Genomic DNA, 24,981 nt, shown 5'->3' with positions numbered 1-24,981 from the left:
TAAAATCATGGAGTAATATAAAGGTACAACAATTACTGGCTTCATTTGATTATGAATTTCTTTTAAAACCACATCACAATCAGGTAAGAACTTGACTGTATGACATGTCTACTTAGGAAGTCACATGTCTACTTAGGTAGTGGTTATTTTCCTTCCAATTAGAAATAACAGCTAGTTAACCTGTTTTTTTCCATACAGAATATCTGATTTTGATGTTTCCAAATAATCTTATTTACAACATTCATGAATTATTAATTTAAAATAATTATGGCACAAAAATATCCTCAGCCAGAAGTTATATTATATTGTGTGTAACAGTGTGCATTATTTTTTTTAAGTTTATTTATTTTGAGAGAGAGAGGAAGAGAGCACACGAGCAAGGGAAGGATAGAGAGAGAGACAGAGTCTCAAGCAGGCTCCATGCTGACAGTGGAGGTGGGGCTCAATCTCATGAACCCTGAAATCATGACCTGAGCGGAAATCAAGAGTTGGAGGCTTAACCAACTGAGCCACCCAGGGGTCCCACAGTGTGCATTATTTGAAACTCCAGAGCTTGACCAATACCTAGTTAACATACAACAAACATGTACTGAATGAAAATAACACTCTGACAGTATAGGCCATAATGTAGGATTTTCTTTTTTAGTGTTTTATTCACTTTTAAGAGAGAGAGACAGACAGATAGACTACAAGCAGGGGAGGGGCGGAGAGAGAGGGAGACACAGAATCTGAAGCAGGTTCCAGTTTCCAGGCTGTCAGCACAGAGCCCTACACAGGGCTCAAACTCGTGAACCGCAAGATTATGACCTGAGCTGAAGTCAGACGGTTAACAACTGAGCCACCCAAGCGCCCCCATAATTTAGGATCTTAAAAACAATTTATAGGTCAGGGTGCCTGGCTGGCTCAGTCAGAAGAGCAAGTGACTCTTGATCTTGGGGTCATGAGTTGGAGTCCTACATAGGGTATAGAGATTACTTAAATAAATAAAAAACAACAACAACAAAAAAAACCCAACAATTTATGAGGGGCGCCTGGATAGCTCAGTCAGCTAAGCATCAGGTTTTGACTCAGGTCATGGTCTCACAGCTTTGTGGGTACGAGCCCTGTGTGTGGCTCTATGCAACGCAGGGCTTGAATTCAAGAACCGTGAGATAATGAACTGGGCTGAAATCAAGAGTCAGACACTCAACTGACTGAGCCACTCAGACACTCCCTTAATAATTACGTTTAAAATATCTTTTTCATTAATTTTATTTGGATTCAAACCAATACAGAAGTAAAAGTGAAAAGCAGCATTTTATAGATGCTAGGCCACTGGCCTCAAAATCAGAAGGTTAGTGTTCTAAATCAGTTTCATCAGTCAACAAGTTCTTACTGTGTACTCATCATATACTCTTATAATAGCAAATGATGAGACACCAAAAGAGAGCAACCAATCTTAGAAAACCCCTTTTCCTTAGAAAACCCCTCCCCCCTCCTGTGAGCACCCAAGTTTGCTCATCAACAGCTTAACTGTGCTCTGTGTGGAGTTTGCAGTCACTTAGTACTTTTTTCCCCCAAAGCCCATAAAGAGAGGGCTAGGTGGGGAGATCAGGTACAGATCCTATTTCAATATACTGGAGGTCTTTCCGATAGTTTAGTTAGAATCTGTAACCTGTATCAATGTTTCTCTAGTGTGGTCCCTAGACAAACCACACTAGTATTACCTAGGGAAATTCTTAGACATACAAATTCTTATGTCATCATCTCAGATCTATTGAATCAGAAATTCTAGAGGTGGGACCCAAGAATTCATGTTTTAATAAGCCCTTCAGGTGATTCTGATGGATGTTAAAGTATGAGAACCACAATCTATATTATCCAGGCTTTTAGATTTTTGTCTCCAGTTCTCTACAGTTCTAATTCATTACCCAAAGAGAAAGCAGAGTTTTACTATACTAGAACTGTGATCTTAAGTTAAATGTTAAAAAAAAAAAAAAGTTAAAAGCTTAAGAAACTATCTTTTAGGGCCGTCTGGGTAGCTCAGTCAGTTAAGCTTCCAACTGCTGATCTCAGCTCAGCTCTTGATATCAGGGTTGTGAGTTCAAGCCCCATGTTGGGCTCCTTGCTCGGCGTGAAGCTTACTTAGAGAGAGAGACAGAGAGTGAGAGACATTATCTTTTAGAAAATATGAGCAACAAAAGGGAAAAATTAAAACACCCAGCCAAAGGATTAGTATTTTGTTTTTAAGGAGGTTCCACACCCAACATGGGGCTCGAACTCACAACCCTGAGATGAAGAGTCACATATTCTACTGAGCCAGTCAGTTGCCCCCAAAGAATTAGAAATACTAAAACCTGAGTTCTATCTTTGTTATCACGATTGTGTTTATTTAGTGTTAAGGTTACCATACAATCTTTAACCTTGGCAATCTTGACAGAAGACAGATTGGAAAATAAATAATTATCACACAATGTCATGAAAGCTATAAGAGCAGTATGTAACACACTGGAAGGAGAAGAAATGGGCATACTTAATTTTGCAGAAGGTTTGGTCTAGATAGACAAGAAAAAGCTGGAGTAAAAGGGGTGATGTTTTCATCGAGCCTTTATGAATATACTATCTAGGAACACCTAGACAAGCTAAGGATAGCTCCTTTTTAAAAACTTTCCACTAGGCCATTGGTATAAAATAAAAGTGAAGGAAACAGATCTTAAAACAAGCCCTAAGTTCCTGCCTAATTTCCAGCACTCTTTGGGATTTCTTATACCCACCAAAGTAGTATAAGACATGGCCCTACTTTTAAGAAACGAAACCACAAATAATGAATTTGGCCTATCCAAAATTTGGCAGAAGCCTCAAATAATGAATTTGGTCTATCCAAAATTTGGCAGAAACCAAGGAAATTATAACTATTCCTCGTCGTATTTTGTTGACTGAAAAACTGTGACACTTAACAATCAAAACACAATTAAGTGATACACTCCTAAGTCTAGTTTCTCCTCAAGACTGAAGTTTTCAAAAGATTTACAAAAAATGAAGATATCTACCATGCTTTTAAATAAGAAGCTTTACTTAAATACTTTTATTTTTTATTTGAAAGAAATTGATGCTTTATAAAGTTCAGGCTAGATAATACTATCTTAATGAACTAAAAATCCTTCAGTTTGTAGGCCTGTAAGATCAACCTGATCTAATTCTGTGAAACTGCCAAAATCTTTAATCAGCTTTTTCCTTTATATATACTCATGTTGATTCCAATAAACTAGTATTCTTGTAACCAAACATATCTGACTGAACCTCATGTTTCTGGAAAGTAGACAGACTTAGGGGCGCCTGGGCATCTGACTTCAGCTCAGGTCATGATCTCGCAGTTTGTGGGTTCAAGCCCTGCATCGGGCTCTGTGTTGACAGCTAGCTCAGAGCCTGGAGCCTGTTTCGGATTCTGTGTCTCCCCCTCTCTCTCTGACCCTCCCCTGCTCATGCTGTCTCTCTCTCTCAGAAATAAATAAAACATTAAAAAATTTTTAAAAAAAGTAGACAGACTTAAAAGTTGTTCTCAGAATTTACAAAAAAGTTTATTCTAATAAGGAATACTTATTAGGTCCCCAGTAATCTAGTTCTGATTTGATTATGGGATCCTATTTCTAATAAATAAGCCCATGGATCCTGAATTGAGTCAAAGGCCAGAAGACAATGTGAATAACACACTTAAATATTCCTACTATTAATCACATTCTCTGAAGTACTTTCTTAATGACTGTTCAAGTTCAGCTTGAGTTCCTGGGTACATTCATTTGCACAATCGATGATGTGTCTTTGAGGTTAATGTCAACACAGAAATTAAAATTCTATATGCCAGAAGCTATGCAGCATTCCAAGTCTATAGATTCTTTCAGAGTTTCACTCTGAGCAAAAATGAAACTAGAATATGTAAGATTAAAAATAACAAAACAGAGGATATGATCTAATGTTGTCATGTAGCTTCTCATGCCCCCAGATAGCCAACCATCAATGGATTCACTATAAGCCATTCTTTTCCAATTGTAGCAAGGATATGAAATTTCAAACTCCAAAGAGAGTCCTTTGAAACGGAATCCCACACAGAGAGTGATAAAAGCAAACAGGGCATTTCACTCACTCACTCAGTTTCTTAGTGACTCCAAAAGACAAAGGGGAGACTACTAAATGGTGAGTTACCTACTAAATGTATTAGCAATACATTAGCAAAAATGTATTTAGATCATTGGGTGATATGTTATACTCATTCTAAGTTAAAACTAGACCCAGGAGAGGAGCCTGGGTGGCTCAGTCAGTTAAGCGTCCAACTTCGGCTCAGGTCATGATCTCACGGTTCATGGGTTCGAGCCCTGCGTCGGGCTCTGTGCTGACTGCCAGCTCAGAGCCTGGAGCCTGCTTCAGATTCTGTGTCTCCCTCTCTCTCTGACACTCCCCTGCTCACGCTGTATCTCTCTCTCTCTCTCAGAAATAAATAAAAACTTAAAAAAAAAAAAACACCTGGATCCAGGAAATTCTAATGCACAGCTTACAATAAAATATAAAAACACATCCCCACATCAAAAGAAAGTTTAAAATGGAAATGGCACAAAAACTTGTATATGAATATACATAAGCAATATTTTTCTAATAGTCAAAAAGTGGAAATAGCCAAATGTCCATTAACTAATTGATAATGTGGTATATCCATGTAATGGGATATTATTTAGCAATAAAAAGGAAGGAAACTCTTATTAGACAAAAAGTAGGTTAGTGATTACTTAGGGATGGCTGGGGAGGAGGAGTGGGGTCAGGGGAATGAGAGTGACTGCTACTCAGTATGGGATTTCTTTTCAGGGTGATTGGACATATTCCAAAATGGGACTGTCATGATAGTTGCACATTTCTGTGAATATATAAAAAACTCACTGACTTGTATACTTGTATACTTTAAACAGGTAAATTTTATGGTATGTGGAACATATCTCAATAAATCTGATGTATAGACCTGTGCCAAAATTAAAGGCACAAGTGTAAAAAGCTCCTTGGGCTCAAGTGAAATCCTTCATAGAAAAACTTCACACAGAGAATATCCAAGGCAACAGAACCTGAGTTTCAACACTAAAGACACAGGCATCCAGGTCTTACCTCTATCCTAAAGCACAAAGGAAAATAGCCCTTTCCTTCTGGCTTTGTTTTTACTAAAGAAATGACTGAAAATCTAGCCAATTGGGGAACCTGGGTGGCTCAGTTGGTTAAGTGTTTGACTCTTGATCTCTGCTCAGGTCGTGATCTCATGGTTCATGAGATCGAGCCCTGCACTGGACTCAGCACTGACAGTGTGGAGCTTGCTTGGGATTCTCTCTCTCCCTCTCTCTCTGCCCATCCCACACTCACACACACACACACACACACACACACACACACACACATTCCCCCTCTCTCTCTCAAAATAAATAAGTAAACTTAAAAAAAAAAAAAAGAAAATCTAACCAACCAATGTTTTTGATAAAAGATCTGGGCGTTGGAACATTATTGTCATATCTTCAAGAGAAAATATACTTCATAAATTCAATTGTTTAAATCCAGATAACATCAGAACTTGTATTTACGATGTACTTTTAGAAAGCAAAGAAACTATATTTTGAATTAAAATAACTACAGTGCTTAGATTACTAAGACACTATGAATAATTATTTGAAAAATGTTCCTTTTATTTAATGACTAAATATTCATCCCAGGAAGTCAGAATGCAATTAGATTTAATATAAGTAGATTAGATTAATGCAAATGCATTAAATGCAAAAACATTTAACAAAGCTATATATTTAAACATATCAAAATCCATGAAATGAAAGATTAAGGTTGCTATGAAAACTAAGTAATCCTCAGTACATGTAAATAATTGGTTAAATGTAATAACTGATTTAGCAATCCTCACTCAGATCATGAGCAATGTAGATAACTTCATTTGCACAAAAGCATTTAATTGTGGACTTTCTATGTGCTCATTATAGTGTTATCTTCTTCTGAAGACACTAAGAATAATAATACTAATAGTTTCTTTTTAAAAATTGGTTCATTCAATCTGTGTTTACTGAAACACAGCCTCATGTAGGATTAGTAATGCTCACCTTTTTGCATTCACATTTTGAAGAGATTAAAATATTCAGGAAATCACTATACAAGTTAACACAATTATTCCTATGGTATAATGTCTTACAGGGTCCCTAAGAATCTCCATAATTGTCATACTAGTCACTTGGTTGCCCTTCAGTCCTATGTGGCTATTTGAGTAGAATCATTTTCTGATCGAAACACATTCTTACATTCTTTTGTAGCACAAAGCGCAATGTGGGGCTTGAACTGACGACCCTGAGATCAAGACCTGAGTGAGCTGAGATGAAGAGTCAGACACTTAACCCACTAAGCCACTCAGGCACTCCACATTCTTATATTCTTAATGTATCTGTGAGGCAAAGTTCTCACTTGTTCTAGTAAGTGCCATCTTTCCTTGGTGTTAACTTGACATTATGTTTCTAACTTCTTACTTAGAACAAGTTGTTTCCTACTCCAGACATCATATAACAGCTTGCTTGGTCCTAAATTTCACCTGACCGGTGTCACTGTAATGTTAACATGTTTATTACACATTGTTCAAAATTTAGAGCATCCCTAGTGAAGAGTCTGTGCTGCTGAATGGCTAAGAACTACAATCACTAACATTTTTGAGTGATGACTGATTATATGTTGCGTACCATTCAAAGCATTTAATACGTGCTATAACTATTTAGAATCTTCACAACACCCTATAACTAGGTACCATTTATCATGATTCCCATTTTAAAAATGAGGCACAAGTTACATGACTTGCTCAGGTTTATAAGGCTAATAAGTGGTAGAGGCAGGATTAGAACCCAGGTGCCTTAACTCTAGAGTCTGTACCCTTCACCACTTTGATGCAGTTATCTCCCCATGGTTCCTCACCTAAAGGTGTTCACAGACTAGAGATATAGACCTCATTTATAATATAGTTGGGTACTGGTAATACAGCAATGTACAGGAGGACAGAAAAAGGGCTAGGGAAATGGACAAAGCTTTCTAGGGATAAAAAACATCATTCAGTACTTCAAACATTCCAGGTATAAACTTCCTAACAGATGTAAATTAGATTTGTCCTAAGAATTATAGTCATATAAAACTCAACTCCCCAAAACCAAATAATCCAATTAAAAAATGGATAGAGAACACGAATAGGTATTTTTCCAAAAGAAGACATACAGATGCCCAAGAGACAAATGAAAAGATGCTCAATGTCACTCATCTATCTTCAGGGAAATACACATCAAAACTATAATGAGGTAACACCTCACACCTGTCAGAATGGCTAAACTTACCAACGCAAGAAAAAACAGGTGTTGGTAAGGACGCAAAGAAAGAGCAACCCTCTTAAAATACTGGTGGGAATGCAACCAGGTGCAGCCACTCTGGAAAACTCGGGGGGGTTCCTCAAAAAGTTAAAAATAGAGATCTACCTTATGATCCAGCAATTGTACTGCTCAGTATTTACCCAAAGAATACAAAAATACTAATTCAAAGAGATACATGCACCCTAATGTTTATAGCAGCATTATCTACAACAGCCAAACTATGGACATAGGCCAAATGTCCACTGACTGATGAATAGAAGATGTGGTGTATATACATATATGCAACGGAATATTACTCAGCCATAAAAAGAATGAAATCTTGCTATTTGCAAGGACATGAATGGAGCTAGAGAGTATTATGTTAAGTGAAATAAAGTTAGTCAGAGAAAGACAAATACCATTTCACTCGTATGTGGAACTTAAGAAACAAACAACCTTGGGGGTAAAAAAAGAAAGGCAAACAAAGAAACAGACTCTTAACTACAGAGAACTAACTGATAGTTACGGGGGGGGGGGGCGATTAATAGGTGATGGGGATTAAGGAGAGAACTTGTGGTGATGAGCACTGGGTGTTGTATACAAGTGTTGGATCACTAAATTGTACACCTGAAACTAATATTACACTGTATGTTAACTAATTGGAATTTAAATAAAAACTTTAACATTTTTGGAAAAAAAAGAATTACTTTGAAAGACATATGGGAATACTGAATCTAATTCACTTTCCAATTTCCAGATCTACATACATGTACTCTTTACTCACATAATGCTTGTTTACTACTTTTTAGATAACTTTCAAAGAAAGTGGGTGCCTGGGTGGCTCAGTTGGTTAAGTGTCTAACTCTTGATTTCGGCTCAGGTCATGAACCCAGTTTGTGAGAACAAGCCCCACATGGGGCTCTGCATTGATAGCATAAAGCCTGCTTGGGATTCTCTCTCTCCCTCTCTCTCTGCCCCTTCCCTGTCCCTGCACACAAACTCTCTCTCAAAATAAACAAACTTGAAAAAATTAAATAAAGGTTTTAGTACACTGGCTTTTGTTTTCCTTCTAGTTCATGAGAGTTATTTAAGTTTTCTTTAATGTCTCTCAATAAAGTGTACCATCTGCTCCATAAAGGTTTTACAAACTTCTTGGTAGAGCAAACCCTTAATTAAGTATTTGAAATTCTTCTTAAATCAAGAAGGCTATCTTTTAAAAATGTTATATTCTACTTGTTCCTGGTGTATAAACTACAATAGACTTTGTTTTTATATAATGGTTTTATAAAAAGTGCTATTTCAAATTGGTGCATTCTATTCAACAATACCAGTTCTCCAGTCAGAGAATATGGACTGCATTTGTGTTGTGTGCCCATATTTGAGTGAACCCAACATTTGCTTTGTGTATGTATGCCAAGCAAGAAGGATGATGGGATAACAGCATCTGTAATTCTTTTTTTTTTTAATTTAAATTTATTTATTTTGAGAGACTGAAAGAGAGAGACAGAGAGAGAGAGGCAGAGAAAGAATCCCAAGCAGGCTCTGTGCTGTCAGTGCAGAGCCCAATGAGAGGCTCGAGCTCATCAACTGTGAAATCATAACCTGAGCCAAAATCAAAAGTTTAACCGATTGAGCCACCCAGGTGCCCCCATATCATCTGTAATTCTATAATCACTTGCACTATTTCCATATGATTTAAAATATTTTCATGTTTATGCTATGACTTTAAGTGCAGTCTGAGTGCAAGATAATTTGAGCCCCCAAAAGGTTGCAAAATTGGTGAAGAAAACAGTACAGCAAGAAGAATGGATCTTCCAAAAGGTAACTCTCTCATACCCCATCTCCACTACTATTGCTGTCAAATCTTCTCTTCTTCCCTTGGTAAAGGCAATCAAGTTTTAATATATTATGTTTTTTATACAATCTATTTATGTATTTTCAAATTCTTACTTATTACTTAAACCTATTTTCATTGTTCAGTTTATATATTTTTCTACCCATGAAATTTATCTGGGTATCTTAGGTTGGGATAAAATGCACTATAGTTTTTCCTACTAAAACTAATAAAAATTGTTCTATAATTTTTCAGAAGCACATTAAATAGATATATTTATTCAAGTACTGGTTCTGTGAAATGTGTCACATCAGGAAATACGTGGTTCCTCTCCTAACCACCCTCCCAAATTTCAACCAACTCATTCTTCGAAAAGTAATGTTCTTGAGATATGATGGACATACAACATACTGTACCCATTTTTAATCATATGTTGTGATGAGTTTTCACAAATGTTTATATCTCTGTGCAGATGTGTGTTTTACCTTTTTTTAATGAATTTTTTTAATGTTTATTTTTGAGAGAGAGAGAGAGAATGAGTGTGAGCATGGGAGACACAAGAGAGGGAGACACAGAATCCGAAGCAGGCTCCAGGCTCTGAGCTGTCAGCACAGAGCCTGATGCGGGGCTTGAACTCACAACCTGTGAGATCATGACCTGACCCAAAGTCAGCCGCTTAACTGATTGAGCCAACCAGGTACCTCTTCAGTTATCTTGAGTACAAAATTAGGAGTGGAATTGTGAGGCTAGATGGTAAATATGTCTAACATTATAATAAACTGCCAAACTTTTCCAAAGTGACTATACCATTTTTCATTCCCATCAGCAATGTATGAGGTTCCAGTTGTTCCACATCTTCCCCAACACTTAAATTATCCATCTTAAATTTTTGCAAACCTAATGGGCATGTAGTGGTATCTCACTGTGATTTTCAATGTGCACAATTTCCCTGATGACTAATGGTGTTAAGCATATTTTCACATGCTTCTTGGCCATCATTAAGCTTCCATTTTAGATTATTCATCTTTCTATTATCAAGAAATTAAATTGTTAAAAATATATGTTGGATAAAGTCCTTCATCAAGTATCTTTGATTCTCATTATTCTGGGTAGTTATACTGTATGATGTCACTAAGAATAGTGAGTTAACAAATACTGAACCACTGCTCCTACGGGATATACTGGGTTAGGTTCCTGACGGCCTCTAGTCACAACATTTTAGTCAACCAGTCAGTACATAACCTCATTTGTTTCTGTTTATTTAAAAAAAATTTTTTTTAATGTTTTATTTATTTCTGAGAGAGAGACAGAATGAGCAGGTGAGGGTCAGAGAGAGAGGGAGGTACAGAATCTGAAACAGGCTCCAGGCTCTGAGCTAGCTGTCAGCACAGAGCCTGATATGGGGCTCGAACCCATAACCGTGAGATCATGACCTGAGCCGAAGTCAGACGCTGAACTGACTGAGCCACCCAGGCGCCCCTGTTTCTATTTAAAGACAACTTATTCAATACATTTAATATATATTGCTGATTACGTTAACATTAAACTCCCAGCCAGCAGCATTGTAACTCATGCCTGGATGAAGCTTATCTCATACATGTATTTTCTCCATCAGGCACCATTTTAACCTTGTACTTAGGAACACTAGATGGCACTTCAGCATTGTGCTTTGGGGCCATTCTAAATTGCAAAATCATCAACAAAAAGAATAAAAATGCAAAATAAGTGGCACAAAATAGGCCATGAAAATGACACTTGTTTATAGTATGAAAACTAAAACAAGAAGGCAGACAGCACCACCTTATTTAACAACAGCTGGGAGCCAGCATGTAGGGCAACTCAAAATTTTTGCCACCCTGTGCAGGTCCACAAATGATCATGAAAGCACCACAAATACCTGCTTTGGGGGTTTTAATTTTAGCGAACAGGTGAAGTTGCAAACACAGAATCCATGAATGAAGATCAACTGCATATGTATTGCAAATATATTATCCCAGTCTGATTTGTCTTTTCATTTCCTTAACAGTATCTTCTGAAAAGCAGAGTTTTTTAATTTTGAAGAAGTACAATTTATCAAGTTTTTGCTTTATGGTTCATGCTGCTTGTGTGATTTAAGAAGTCTTTGGCTATCCCAAGGATGTGAGGATTTTCTCTTACATTTTCTACTAGAAGTTTTAGTTTCAGGTTTAACATTTACATCTGTCACCTATTTTGAGTTCATCTTTTCATGTTGTGAGGTAAGGCTAAGGTTAATTTCTTCCCACAAAGATATCCAGGTATTCTAGCATTATTTGTTAAAAAGACTATCCTTGAACTCTTCTGGTACTTTTGTCAAAAACCAAATGACCGCATATAAATATGGGTCTATTTCTGGACTCTACTCTGTTCTATTCATCTCTATGTCTATCTTTCTGTCAAAACGGCACTGTCCTAATAACTGTACTTTACAATAAGATTTGAAATTAGGCTGTGTAAATTCCAACATTTTTTTTTTTTTCAAAATTGTTCTGGTTATTAAGTCCTTTGCACTTCTATATAAACTTTAGAATCAATCAGCTTTCAATTCCTCAAGAATGCCTGATAGGATTTTGATTGGAATTGCATTAAATAAATAGATCAGTCTAAGGGGCACCTGGGTGGGTCAGTCAGTTAAGTGTCTGATTGATTTCGGCTCAGGTCATGACTGAATGGTTGTGAGATTGAGCCCCAGGCATGGGCTGAGCATGGAGTCTGCTTAAGATCCTCTCTTTCTCTCCTTCTCTCTCTGCCCCTCACCCACTCACACTCTCCCTCAAAATAAACATTTAAATAGCTCAGTCTAGGGGCGCTTGGGTGGCTCAGTCGGTTAAGCATCCGACTTCAGCTCAGGTCATGATCTCATGGTTCGTGGATTCGAGCCCCACATAGGGCTCTGTGCTGACAGCTCAGAGCCTGGAGCCTGCTTCGGATTCTGTGTCTCCCGCTCTCTCTGACTCTCCCCTGCTCACACTGTCTCTCAGAAAGAAATAAAAAATATTTTAAAAAATTTAAATAGATCAGTCAAGAGAGAACAAATATAATGATATTCAGCTTTCTTATATATAAACATGGTATATATCTCTATTTACTTAGATCTTTAAATCTCTCAGCAATGCTTTGTAGGTTTCAGTATACATGTCTTACACATACTTAGCTAAATTTTATCCCTAAGAATTTCATGGTTTCTGAGGTTATAAATTTTTTTTAAAAATAAACTTACCTATTATTCACTGCTAGAATATAGAAGTAAAATTGATTTTTGTACCTTGATTTTGTGTCCTGGAACCTTGCTTTATTTCACTTACTAGTTCTAGTTGCTTTTTTTTGTGGATTCCTTAGAGTTCCATGTAAATAATAATATCATCTTTGAATAAAGACAGTTTTGCCTCTTTCCCAATCTGCAAACCTTTAATTTTTCTGTCTTTCCTTATTTCACCAGTTATGATCTTTGGTAAAACATCAAATAAAAATGCTAAAAGCAGGGGTGCCTGGGTGGCTCAACTGGTTAATTGTCTGACTCTTGATTTTGGCTCAGGTCATGATCTCATGGTCATGGGTCTGAGCCCCATGTTGGGGTCTGCTCTGAGTATGGAGCCTGCTTGGGATTCTCTCTTCCTCCATCTCTACCCTTCCCCTACTCGTGTTTTCTCTCTCAAAATAGATAAACTTTTTTTTTAAACTGCTGAAAGCAGACATTTTGCCTTGTTCCCAGTCTCAGGGAGGAAGCATTCAGTCTTTCATGAATAAGCATGATGATAGATGTTTTTGCATATCATACAGATTTTAACAACAGCCAAAAGTCCAAAATGCTTATTATCTTCCCTATGGTTTGTAGCAGAAAGAGTGAATTTTCCAAAAGGGAAAGGGACTGAAGATTGCTCAATTTTACAAGAGAAATAAAGAGAAGCGTAGCTCAGGGTACGGACTACTCATCATTTTACTTTTATTATGAAGTCTTATCAAATTAAAAAAAAAACCTCTCTTCTATTTTTAGTCAGAAAGAAAATGGAACATTTAAACTCCACTTCTAAAATAAGTTACTGTTAAATACAATACTGTAGAGTTCACCAAGAATTATATTTATTTTTATTTTTATTCTGCTTTGAGGTTGGTAATGTGGCAAAACGTAGCACTATAAATTCTGGCAGGTAATCAAATAAATTTATATTTCATATCCCTTAGATATACACAAAAAGGGAAGAAATGCTCATTAGTAATTATGAAGTGACTTGAGAATCTGAAGATATAAAATTCCTAAAAATGTGAGAAATGTTAGTCTTAGTAAAATTTAGATGAAAATTACAGTTGACCCTTGAACAATGTGCCCACCCCCCATGCAGTCAAAATCTGTGTAAAACTTTAGAGTCCCCCAAAACTTCATTACTAATAGCCTACTATTGACCAGAAGCCTTAACAGGTAACAGATAACATAAACAGTCAATTAACATATGTTCTTTATGTTACATGTATTAAATATAGTATTCTTATAATACAATAAGCTAGGGAAAAAATGTTATTAAGAAAATCATAAGGAAGAGAAAATATATTTACAGTACTGTACTATAAAAAATCCACGTATAAGTGGACTTGGGCAGTTCAAACCTGTGTTCTTCAAGAGTCAACTATACTTAACTTTCCTGAGCATTGTTAATTGGTAGTATTACTTAGCTTTTCACAAGAGGGCAGCAAGAAACTTTTTAGTGTAATGAAAGTCCTATTTGAAAGGTATGATGGAATTTCAAGCCATTATATAATTATTGAGGCAATCTGTAAAAACCTTAGGAACACAAAGCTGATAAAGATTTAAGGAAGTTCTAGAACTTGTTCATCAGCCTTTACAAGAGCTTATTATGTTATCAAGGCAAGTAACCTATAAACATTTGATCCCTCCTTCAAAGACTCTATTTCAGTAATACAGAAGATATTCTAAGAATGTTTACAGTAGACCAAAATAACAAACAAAAAACCATTAAGAGAAATTATGATAAGGACCATAATACAGGTAGATTAAGTGCTATAGAAGCCCCCATGTGGAAACAGCACTACTAAGGACTAGAAAATTTTAGCACTAAGCCTGAATTGGGCCTGAAGTGTGAATAAGATATAGACAAGTGGAAAGGAAGGGCCAAGGCACTTTAGAAGGCAGCCACAGAAAGGAAAAGACATAGGGTACTTTTGCAAGAGAGAAATGAGGTATAACGTTTAGAAATCTTCATAGATAAATATTCAGAGGAAAGTATACAGCCTAGAAGTATAGGTTCCCAGAGTTTGAAGAGTAATGAAGCTAGAAAGGGCTGTTGGATAAATGTAAAATATGGTATTTATTTTTTTAAAAAGCTGTGTAGGATGGGAAGAGGCACATGATTTGATAATGGAAAAACTTAGAATTTTTAATTGATTTTTAAGTTCAGTATGAGCCAACTCTGGGTAATATAAGTGCTAACCAACAAACACAAATCTTAATTTCCATTAGTAGAAGCAGTTTCCAGATCAAAGGAAACAATACTACAGTGTTCAGGGATCGGTCCACAGAGTGCTATATCCAATATTTTAAGGAAAATATCGATACTTTACAATCTTTATCTAAAGAAAGCAACCAGAATGGTTACTGCCACAACAGGAAGTTAAAGACAATGCTAGTTTTTATTTACTTCTCTCTCTCCTTTTCAAGCCTGCATTATCATCTGTATCTTCATTCTAGGCAATGGAAGCCCATCTACTGAATGCCCTCACTTGGAAACCTGGGAAAGATCATATGGTATGATGGAATTCCTTCATTCTCATCTTCAACTGGTGACTGAATCTTGTTGATTCTCTAGCACAAACATCTCAAATCAGTCGCATTTTCTGCCTCACCACTGCCTTACTTGAGGTCTTCTCTGTCTTGCCCCTGGATTCTTACTGACAACCTAACTGATCTTCCAGTCTCAACTTTACTCTCTTACAAAACCATTCCTGACACACACTACAGCAACTGAACAGGGAGATCAGCTGTTTATTTTGGTGGTGAAAGCAAAAATAATAGGCTCTATATAACTCTCTTGGTTAAAAAGAATATTTGAGATCACCTAATCTAAGCTCCCACCTAAGTCCAAACAGTATCTCAGTAACATTCCATAGCTGGTTGAAGAGCTTTGTCTCAACTAAGCATTCCCAGTGATAAGGAACTTGCTACTTTTTGAGAGTCCATTTGATTTCTGGACATTTGGAAAGTTCTTCCTTAATATTGTGGCAAAACAAAAATAAAAACAAAAACACCTCCAAAAAACCTCTAACTTCTCCCCATTGTTGTTTTAACTGTCCACTGGAACAGGGCATGAATAAATGCCCACAGTTAGTTGATGCAGACAAAATGGGATGTAATAGGTCTAATCAAAAGTAAGGAAAAATAGGTAAAGTGTTAGGGACAACTAAGTCAATAGACACTCTTCCCTGAATACTTTAGGAGCAATAAAATGAAGCCCCTAGCATCTGCCTTGACACTGGATTCTGTTCAAACCCAAAGAGCTTATAAAAATTTTGCAATTCTTTTGTGCTTCCAGATATTCGGTATTTCTTCAGATGAAACACACAATAAGGAGAAATAGCATGCGATTCTATAGCCAAACATGGGTGATCCATTAAAAAGACAAGTGACAGCTCAACTCTCTCTCCAGGAACATTTGTCACCTACGCCTTTATCCTTCAGGGATTTGAGTGGAATGGCATTTGCTGTAGGTTGATAATTAGTTTTTTTTCTTTCTTTTTCTTTTCTTTCTTTTTCTTTTTTTAAAGCATAGGAGGCCAATGTTGGCTTCTTCCCCAGGAGAGACACTAGCCTGAGTGGTTTGGGGAATATATGCCTTGATCAGATTTGCACTATGACTCCTGAATGCATGAGCCATCCCAGCAACACCTGCTCTCCTGACAGGCCACCCGACACTGGCAGCAAAAGGATCCATCAATTCCACTCTCCCCAGGGAGATCACCCAGACCTAGTGTTAAATGTACAGTTCAGTGCCAAGTTAAAAAGTAAAATTCCATCCACCAAAATTCCTACCAGTCACCAGAGGTCAACTTAACATAGAATTTAATCTTTTTTCCAACTGAACTGCAACTGAACTAAATAGTAAGGAAAGAACCATTTATATCAGAGGAGGAAAGATGGGAAGGAATGAAATTCCTTAGTCAAATCCGGTCACCAACATATCACTAAGGGCTTGATTTGGGGTTCCTTTTCTTATCATAGGGCGGAAATACAATTGCTTCCTATCCCAAAACTGTGAATTACTTATTTTGGGTCATAGTAAGTTTGGGCAAGCGGACTTTCTAACACAAAACTGAAAATATATAAGCAACCACATTTTAGTTCAAAGTAATTAGCTTCCTTTTCTTAAGCAGAGTTAGACATCTTTTCTTTTTGGCTTATCATATACATTTTCCCTTTTGGTTTCCACTTATTTTCCTACTGAACATTATTTAGCTTTGCTTCTCTAAATGGTACAAAATCCAGGGGTGTCTGGGTGGCTCAGTTGGCTGGGCGTCCGACTTCGGCTCAGGTAATGATTTTGTAGTCCAGGAGTTTGAGCCCCGTGCCAGGCTCTGTGCTGACAGCTCAGAGCCTGGAGCCTGCTTTGGATTCCGTGTCTCCCTATCTCTCTCAGTCCCTCCCCCACTTAAGCTCTGTCTTTCTCTGTCTCTCAAAACTGAACAAATATTTAAAAAAATTTTCTTTAAGTGTTACAATATTGTCTCTGTCCTTTCAAATACCTATTTCACCTGTTTTTAACAATATTTTTAAATTTAAAGCTATACATGTACATGTTTCAAAAACCAAGTCTATGAGGTTAAGAAAATCTATAATTCATCTTTAACTCCTTAGTGGTAACCATTTGACCCTGTTTATTTTATATTACCTCTATGCCTCTACATGATTAAATAACACATTTATATTACTATTTCCTGATTTTCCAATTTGAGGCATTATCTGTTGACTTCCCCCAAAATAGAAAGTGATGATTTAGCTCCTTTCCCCACCCCCACCTAAATTTTTCACCATACTTGTGCAAGCATTCCATCTTCTATTCTGTTATATATTCTAAATTTACTTAGATTGATACTCATGTTCTGCATTACTATGATTATAAAATGCTATTTATAGCAAAGCCATGTAATAAACTATGATTACCTTTCCTTTCTTGCATGTTTTTTTTGTTTTGTTTGGGTCTTTTATTTTCAAGTAATCTCTACACCTAAAGTGGGGCTCCAACTTACAACCCCGAGATCAAGAGAGTTGTATGCCTTAATCAACTGAGCCAGCCAGGTGTCTTGGGTTTTATAATTTGCTTAGTTTTCTAGGTACTTATTTTTAATTCAACCACAGACTACGTCTGCCTGTTGTCTAAATCTTAAGATATTGAGATATGTCCTATAATTTATCAATTTCATCTTCCTGAAGAAGTCTCTGATATGGTCTAACTGTCCTCTGTGCCTGTACACAGCAATCACCTGGGGATTTCTATTCTCTCACCTCGGGAAAGCTCGGGGAGCTCCTGTTTTCTAACATGTTGTCTTCTTTCTTGGCTTATTTCCTCATCTGGGTGGTGCGTGACTTCCAATAGTTCATAAGAGTCTATGGGAAGTCAATTAATTTGGATCTGTCATGTCCAAAAATGTCTTTATTTCATCTTTTCACTTAAGTTGGCATCCGAGGTTGAAAATAATTTTCCCTCTGAATTTTGAAGGCTTTGTTCCAATGGTCTTCAATGTTGGAGACATTCTGATTCTCATCCTTTTGAAATCTGTTTTTTGTCTGCCTTCTCTGGAAGCTTCTAAGATCTTATCTTCTTCTCCAGAGTTCTGAAATTTCATAATGATGTGCCTTGGAGCAGATTTATTTTCATCTATTTTTTGCACCTGTCAAGATCTTTCAGACTGGAAATATAGGTCTTTTAATTTTGGGAAGTTTTCTTAAAGTATTTCATTAATGATTTCTTTTCTATTTCCCCTTTTCTCTTTCTGGAACTCCTATTATTCAGATTTTTGGCTTTCACAGATTGGTTCTCTTTTCTTTGCTTTTCTCTTTTCATGTCCTTTTGCTCTACTCTATTTCCTTAACTTCAATTCTGACAGTTCTGATAGAATTTTTCATTTCTATCATATTTTTTTATTTTTTATTTAAAATTTTTTTTAATGTTTTTTATTATTTCTAGGAGAGAGAGAGAGACAGCGTGAGCAGGGGAGGGTCAGAGAGAGAGGGAGTCACAGACTGAAACAGGCTCCAGGCTCCGAGCTGGCAGTCAGCACAGAGCCCGACGCGGGGCTCGAACCCATGAACCGCGAGATCATGACCTAAGCAAAAGTCGGACGCTTAACCGACTAAGCCACCCAGGCACTCCTTTAATGTTTATTTTTGATGTTTATTTATTTTTTAAAAAATATTTATTTATTTCTAGGAGAGAGAGAGAGAGAGACAGCGTGAGCAGGGGAGGGTCAGAGAGAGGGGGAGGGTCAGAGAGAGAGGGAGATACAGACTCTGAAACTGGCTCCAGGCTCTGAGCTGGCAGTCAGCACAGAGCCCGACGCGGGGCTCGAACCCATGAACCGCGAGATCATGACCTAAGCGAAAGTCGGACGCTTAACCGACTAAGCCACCCAGGCACTCCTTTAATGTTTATTTTTGAGAGAGAGAGAGCACAAGAGGGGGACGGGCAGAGAGAGAGAGGGAGACACAGAATCAGAAGCAAACTCCAGGCTGAGCTGTAAGCACAGAGCCAATGTGGGGCTCGTACCCACAGCCTGCGAGATCATGACCTGAGCTGAAGTCAGACGCCCAACTGACTGATCCACCCAGCCGCCCCCATTTCTATCATATTTTTAATTTCCATGAGCTCTTTCCTTCTTTCTGTATAGTCCTTTTTAACAGCATTCTGTTCTTACTAAATTTGCAATATCTTCTCTCTGAGGACATTAATAGGATAGTTTTGCATAGTCTGTTTTCTCTGAGCTGATTTTTTCCATTTGTCGCCTTTGTTTTTTAAAATTTTCTATGTCAGGGGCTTTTCTCAGATGTTAATAACTTTTCACTGTTTTTTCATATGTAAGAGTAGAGGACTAAAAAGCTCCTTGAAAAGCTGCTTGAGAGTATAGAAGTTGGGCTTGTTGACTGTGAACTTCACTGAAGTATGACCAAGCTGTTTAGTTGTAGAACTTCCAATGTCAGTGCCTTTAATCTTCTTGGGCTGGTCAGATTCCACTGTACCAACTTCCTGATTGGAGGTTGAAGGCCTGGTTCTGGAGGGCAGGGTGGTCTCATGATTTGCTACATTTTTAGTACAGAAACTCCCATCCTCCAGTGATCTATATCCACCAGTTGAAGAATCACTTTGTTTTACCTTCTGTAGAAAATAAAGCTCCAGTCTTTTGTGAGGTAGAATAAAGCAGGTGATCTGGGCATCTGACCCTTTCTTAAACAGATTTTAATGAATCCTCCTTATTTACACTATTTCCTCTATCCACCAGATAACAATCTTCAGCCTTCTTATTGTGAAATATGAATTGGCTTGGTTCTTGGCTTTCCAAATTTTAGGACTGTTTTCTTTTTTTTTTCTTTTTTTTGTTTTTACAAATAGTTTATTGTCAAATTAGTTTCCACATAACACTCAGTGCTCATCCCCACAAGTGTCCTCCTCCATGCCAATCCCCCCTCCCCCCCACATCCATCAGTCCTCAGTTTTTGTCAGCATTCAAGAGTCTCTCATGGTTTGCCTCTCTCCCTTTCCCCCACCATTTCCGCCCTTCTTCTCCCCCTTGTTCCTCCGTCAAGTTCCTCCTAATCCTCCTATACGTGCAAACATATGATATTTGTAGGACTGTTTTTCTTAGGTATGCTAGGTTCATATACCAACCAGCCTCCACAAGGTTGTGGCTGTTGTCCTCTTTCCTTTACTCTCCTTGAGAGCTTATATCTTTCTTTAAAAAAAAAAAAAAACACAAAACTGTTATAGTAGGACTTGGGAAGGAAAGAAAAGCACATGTATACGTTTAAGCCATCTGAACCTGGAAGCACTCTCTTCCCAAATTTATTGTTCACTATAGATACTTTCCAGCTTCCTCCACGATTTGACTGTTTTGTCAGCTTTCCTACTCCTACCTTGGTTTTGGTTTTGACTTTACATTTGTAATTTAGTTATAGTCTTTCTAAAGAGCAAGAGACAGTGGATAGCTTTTGAAAAAGTAGAAATGGAGAAAAGAAGGGGTAAGTACCTATCGTTCTCTGATTGTTTTAAAGACTATGTTTCCATTTCTTATTCTATAAATATGAAAAGAGTCCCATCTATTCAACAGGCATTTGCACAATACTGTTTCGTTTTTTTTTTAGTGGATATTTTTAGTCTGCATACAGTTGGGTCTTGACTTTCTTTCTTTTTCTTTCTTTCTTTCTTTCTTTCTTTCTTTCTTTCTTTCTCTCTCTCTCTCTCTCTCTCTTCTCTTTCATTTTCTTTCTTTCCTTCTTTCTCTCTTTCTCTTCTCTTTCTTTCTCCTCTCTTTCTCTTTCTTTCTTTCTTTTTTAAGTAATCTCTAAGCCCAAATTGGGGCTCAAATTCATGACTGGGAGATCAAGAGTCCATGCTGTATTGACTAAGCCAGCCAGATGTCCCTGTACAATACTATTTTTGTAACATACAAAAATAATATAAAGCATGGTCCCTAACAGCAAGGGTCTTACAATTTAGCTGGGAAGACAAGCATAAATAACAGGTGAGTACTAATGGAAGTCAGAAACAGGAGGGCTCAATGTGGCTTAAAAAAAAAAAAAAAAAAAAAGATAACAGTTCAAGAAAAATAAAATGATTAGAAGAGAGAAGAGAATTATTCATAAAGGAAATTAAGAGAATTCAATGGGATTCAGAGGTTACGAGAGCCATCTTCTATCCACATTCATGCTCTGTCTTCTAATTATAATTAGGTTTTTCCTTAATTTTAAATATTTGTTAAAACTTATTGATTAAATAACATTTTTCAAACCCCTTTGTGTAAGTAGCCAACAGAAGTTTTGAGGAACATTTATAGCAAAGTCAATCACTGGTTCAGATAGTATTGCCAAGGTAGTGAATGCCACCCAGCCAACTGCAAAAATTACAGGTGTAATCTGCTTTGAGAAAAAGAAACATCTATTGAAAAAAAAAAATGAGGGGTGCTGGGTGCCTGGCACCTGGTTGGTAAGATAGAGCATCTGACTCTTGATCTCAGGGTCGTGAGTTCAAGCCCCACATTGGGCGTGGGGCCTACTTAAAAAACAAAACAAAACTATTCATGATGCGAAATTAAAGTATTTAATTTGCAAGATTTAACTTTACACGAAGCTTTTACTCACTGTGACAATTATTCATTTATTGCCACTCAGCTCCTAACTCACTTTTCTCTGCCCTGCTTTGTGATACTAGAGCTGGACCTCGCAGTACACTACATTTCTCCTATCTGCTGGCTCGATGTTAAGCTTGTCAATAGAGAGGGTACTGGTCGGAGACTGCAAGGTTGAAGCAGAAAGAACTTTTCTTCCTTTTTACAGTGCATGGTTTTTCTCCACAGTGACAGCAGGTTGGCATGTGAGGGTCCCAGCACTGTTCACCTCGCCAACAGTGGCCTGTTCAGTTCAGTGGCAGGGCTCCCTGCAGCTGAGATAACTTACCACCACAGGGTGGCTGCCCCTGTAATTCACCAGAGTTCCCTCTGGCAGTGGGCAGCATGTTCTGGAAGCAGCCATGTCCTCTCTCTCTCCAGAGGTATGAAGCTCAGCCTTGTGGGGACCTCCCTTAAGTTTCTAACTTCCTCTGTGGTTCACTCTCCTTCAGCCTTGGGGGAAGCAGTTTTCTGCAGTTTTTACCTCTGCACTCTTTACAGTCTTCTTCTACCCCTTTCACCTAGTTAACAGTTTAACAATTCTTTATTTAAAAATTTCCCTTTTCAAGTTACTCCCCACTGAATTCTGGCTGATAGAGTCACCCAAAAAGACCAAATAAATGGTGGAATACATATGATACCAAGTAAAGCCAATTCCCAAATCCTAATGTTAAAAAATGGATTCTACAAAGTATTACTATAAATCTAGACAAATTCTCCAACATCAATTCTGAATAAGACAACCATAAACATAAGGTTACCCAAACCATGAGTACTTAGCACTGAAGAACAAGAGTAAAGAACCAACTATGTCAGAGAAACTTCTAGATTTTATTGTGATAAAATTACAAGATTAGTGGCTGACAAGAACCCAATAGATGAAAGAACCTGATTATAAGAAAGTATTTAATAGTGCTTCTCCTGGCATCTTCCTTGCAAAATTAATTAAAACTAGCCAGGATATATGAGTCTCATGAATTGAAACTGGCCTCAAGACTGCAAAGAGTGATTATAAACTGCCTTAAATCACATTGAGGAAAGTGTCTGGTAAAATGTCCAGAGAGTATTAGATTGGTTATAATCCAGTATTTCCATTAGTGCTTGGGAAAGTAAAGAGTAAGTTAATTAATGTTTATCAGACATCAACTAGAAGGGATTTGTAAAAACTAATACAGTCTAAAGTATAAAAGTTCTAGAAAAGTGAGAAAGATGTCCAAAAGGTAAGCTCTTTCCCTTTATTACAAGTAATACAAAACGTAATTTCCACCCACTGATCTCAAAACTTCCATACACATGTGGGACTACATATTGTTGACAGAAAAGAATCAGAGGTTTTTATTGGGGCTAAGAACAGCAGCCACCTTGGGGGACCTAATTCCTTTCATTCTATAGAGATTATAAATTCATGGAGAGAAGAGTGTTTGGGTCTATAAATAATCCTTTGCATAGCTACATCATACGGCAGCTTGAGTTAATGCCAGAATTTCCTTTCCATGTGGATTTGTAGATTTACAAATATACAAAGGCAGAGACAAAACAGAAGAAGTAAAAGCAGCAATAACACTAGCAGCCAAATTGAATTTTTTTATAGATAAAGATATCACTGATGTTTTAATAAAGAGATTGCCTAAGCTCAGAAGTGTTCTTGCCTTTGTCCTCCTTTGCTTACCTTCCTGGAACCTATGTGTCAGGCACTGAGGGGACCCAGTGGAGAACAAAGCAGACACTCTAACAAGTAAATGCAATACTGAGTTAAGAGTATGGGGAAGAAGACATTGCTGGTAGAACGTTTATAATGAGGGAGTGAAAGCAAGAATAACCTAGTCTAGCAATCAGGTAGGGTCTCCCAAAGGAACTGACATTTAAGCTCAGCCCAGAGTCTACCATGTGGATTCCTTCTCAAGGGAAAGAGTTGTCAATGCTAATATCTTGCAGCGGGACAGAAAAGGTCTGGAGCTTGTTCCCAAATTGGCTTCATCCAGTCAAAAGGGGCCCTAGTGTCTATTTTTCTTGAGAAATTAAGGGCTCTAAAAATGCCAGCAAGTCACAATTAAGCAAGGAAAAGCTTGTCAATAATAAACAAGAATACATCTGTATATATGGAGTATATCTATAAGCAGTAGAAAGACTAGACATGTTTATTTCCATATGCCTAAATTGTTTATTAAACAATTTAGCTAAGTTAAAGTGATGTCTTACAATGTCCCAACAAGACATTCAAGACAAGACAGAACAGGTTGAAACCAAGTATCTCCCAGCCCGAATCAGTACTTTTATTTGCATTCTCTATTCTCGTTAATAAAACCAATCAAAACTACTCAAGTTAGAAAGAGAGTTATCTGAAACACCCATATCACTGCATCTTTTAAAACTGATCTCGCTGCTTCTTGTGGTCTACCAGTCATGAATACCTGTAATGTGCCAGACACTAAAAAGAGAGGGAGAGAAAATACAGTGAAGTACAAGTCAGCAGGTTCTGCCTTCAACTATCAGAGTACTCTTCCTAACAAGCGGTCAGCTGACCTCTCTACTTAACATTCTTTAGTGGCCTTTGGGATAACACTCTGGCTCATATGTATAATCAGGCTACTTGTTAGTTTTCTTTTTTTAAACCTTTTTTTTTTTGAGAGACAGAGAGAGAAAGAGAGCAAGCAGGGGAGAGGCAAAGAGAGAGGGAGAGAGAGAATCTTCAGCAGTCTCCATGCTCAGTATGGAGCCCCACACAGGGCTCGATCTCATGACCCTGAGATCATGACCTGAGCTGAAATCAAGAGTTGGACACACAACTGACTGAGCCACCCAGGCGCCCCTCCTTCTTGGTTTTCCATCCTCACCTCCAAACTGCTTACTCAGCAGTCCTCCAAACACAGCATGCCATGCTTTCACCATTGCTCATGCCCAGACTACCTTACCCACTCTCTGGGAGGCAATCACCACCCTCATCCCCCCCACCATTGTTGACTGTCCATCCGTAAAGATAGTTCAGGATTACTTCTTCTGACCCTGTCTGAGATGAGTACTCCTCCCTAGTGCTCTCTAATGAACTGTAATATCAAGGACAAGAATGCTTTTTTTCCTCTTTAACTTCATGCTCAACAGACTATATCCATATACGACTCTCTCATTCATTTACTGAATGATTAAGTTAAAAAAAAAATACCAACCCTTTCAGTTACTATTAACTTAGAAACTCATCAACTTGGGTCACTATTTTGATATCTGAACAGAGCTTAGCCTTGATTTGGTATCTTTAGAAGCACTGCCTGTCTTCTCAGATCATGATCTCACTGTTTTGAGATCAAGCCCTGTGCCGGGCTCATGCACTGGCAGTACAGAGGCTGCTTGGAATTCTCTCTCTCCTCA

General features: G+C 37.6%; 1 protein-coding gene and 1 pseudogene across 8 annotated transcripts in view; both read right to left on the bottom strand.

The window, feature by feature from the left end:
• The window catches only part of LOC120231959, a 34,402-nt pseudogene extending 9,895 nt beyond the window's left edge, over positions 1 to 24,507 (bottom strand).
• The window catches only part of LIN52 (lin-52 DREAM MuvB core complex component), a 146,501-nt gene that overhangs the window by 49,482 nt on the left and 72,038 nt on the right, over positions 1 to 24,981 (bottom strand). The gene's annotated exons all lie outside the window — the stretch shown is intronic.

This window comes from Hyaena hyaena, unplaced genomic scaffold (genome assembly GCF_003009895.1).
Source record: "Hyaena hyaena isolate Hyena2069 unplaced genomic scaffold, ASM300989v1 scaffold_65, whole genome shotgun sequence".
NCBI lineage: Eukaryota > Metazoa > Chordata > Mammalia > Carnivora > Hyaenidae > Hyaena > Hyaena hyaena.
The sequence above is the reverse complement of the archived record's forward strand: the minus strand, read 5'-3'. Positions and strand labels throughout refer to the sequence as shown.